Source organism: Macaca nemestrina, chromosome 7 (genome assembly GCF_043159975.1).
Source record: "Macaca nemestrina isolate mMacNem1 chromosome 7, mMacNem.hap1, whole genome shotgun sequence".
In the NCBI taxonomy this organism is placed as follows: domain Eukaryota; kingdom Metazoa; phylum Chordata; class Mammalia; order Primates; family Cercopithecidae; genus Macaca; species Macaca nemestrina.
Window position 1 is genome coordinate 86,928,070 of NC_092131.1, and position 2,011 is coordinate 86,930,080.

The window sequence follows — 2,011 nt, forward strand, 5'->3', positions numbered from 1 at the left end:
ATGACTGATGCACACTCTAACCATTTCAAAAGTATTTAGGGCGCCTGGGCATCTTGGCTATCTGGGGAAAAGCAGCATGAGGGGTCCAAGTTGTAGGGTGGGAGCAGGAGTGAGGAGGAGGGAAGGGAGAGGATGAGGAGGCCACAGCGGGACAGGGGAGGTATGGCCTGCTTGCCTGGGTTGTGGATAGTGCTAGGTGGTGGATAGTGCTGACCGAGCCTGCTGCTTTCTTGCTATTGCTTTGCCTTCCCAGATCCCCATCCCACCCACTCCCACAGAGAAGGCAGCTCCGTTGTGGATGGTCAGAAGTCCCATCTCCCACTGCCAATTTCCGGCCCCTACCAGCATGGAGCAAGTGGCAGTGGCTGCAGCAGCAGCAGCAGAGTAGCAGGAGGAAAGGTGGCCTGACAGCTGATAGCCTATGTAGCAGACTGTGGCACTGGGTATACAAAACCAGGATATGTCCAAAGTAAAGAATCTCCGTTTACCATCCCTTCCTGTACTGCCATCAATAACTCAGCAAAAGTGGGTGGTCAAGTTCAAAAGGAGGATGATGAAACATGCTGATGACCTAGACATCTTTACTGGTGATGAAGCATTGGAAAACCTACATATAGAACAAAAAGCCCATCCATCATGGTCTAGTTGAAGATTGGAACTCGATGGAAAGCTTGATAGAGCAAGTGATCTTTAAATATTTAAGGGCAGGACCTGAAGACTATTGTTTCTTTTGACTGGACCTCCACTGAATACTCCAGAAAGCAGGGAATATACTCCTGAAATAGTGTTTGAGTCCTTCAATGTTCAGGTTTGTACATTGCTGTGCAGGTTGTTCTTGCGTAGCTACATCCTGGACCACAAGACAAATAGGAAAATAGATGTAAACAAGTAGAAACGGTGTCGCTCATGGCATTTCTGCGCCTGAAGGGCATGTGATTGGCAGCTGTATTAAACACATTCCAATTGCAGGATGAGCTATAACATATTTTATTCAGCAACTACTGAGAGACCAAGAAGTAGGAATCCCTCCAGAGCAATCCCTGGAAACTGCTAAGGCAGTAAAGGTTATATATATATATATAACCTATATAACCTATATATATAAAACCTATATAACCTATATAACCTATATATATATAACCTATATAACCTATAGTTATATAGGTTATATTTATATAGGTTATATATATAACCTATAGTTATGCTAGCTCAGATTTTAAAAATAATTTAAAAAATAAATTAAAAAGTAAGGTGCAGATGGGTCACAGTGGATTTAAACAGTATATAAGAATCAATGCCATATCAAATAAATAATTTTCCGTTGATATTGGACATGAGAGGTTATTGGGACCTGAAATCTTTTCTCATCCAGAGTTTGCTAATCCAGACTTTATACATCCCATCTCAGATGTTGCAGATGAAGTAATTCAGGATTGTCCTATTGATGTCAGACATCCTCTCAACAAGAATATTCTTGTCTAGGGAGGTTCAACTCTGTTCAGGGACTTTGGACATCACTTGCAATGAGATATGAAAAGAACTGTAGATGTCAGGCTGACCTTAAGTGAGGAATTAAGTAGCAGTAGATTGAAGCCAGAAGCTATTGATGTACAAGTCATTACACACCACAGAGAGCAATACGCAACTTGGTTTGGAGGATCAATGCTGGCTTCTGTGCTTGAGTTCTATCAAGTATGCTACCCCGAAAAGGATTATGAAGAAATCGGACCTAGCATTTGTCATCACAATCTAGGGTTTGCAGTCATGTCATAAAATTGAGTTTATACTTATTGGGGTTACGGAGGTGGGGCAGAGATAATCTTTCTGATTACCCGTTTTGTCTGGATGGCAGATTTTGAAGTTTTATATCTGACTTGAAATAGTAATTCCAAATGTGATTATGCAGGAATATTTTAATAAGTGTATCAATATGCAACCTAGAACACAGTAAAAATGATTGCTTTTCTTCAGATTGAATATTTGAATCTTACATGTGACAAAAATAAAGTGG

The 2,011-nt window shown here is 40.9% G+C and overlaps 1 pseudogene; it reads left to right on the plus strand.

Moving 5' to 3' along the window:
* Positions 1-535: 535 nt before the first annotated feature.
* On the plus strand, positions 536-1,773 carry LOC105496624 (actin-related protein 3-like; annotated as a pseudogene).
* Positions 1,774-2,011: the final 238 nt, after the last annotated feature.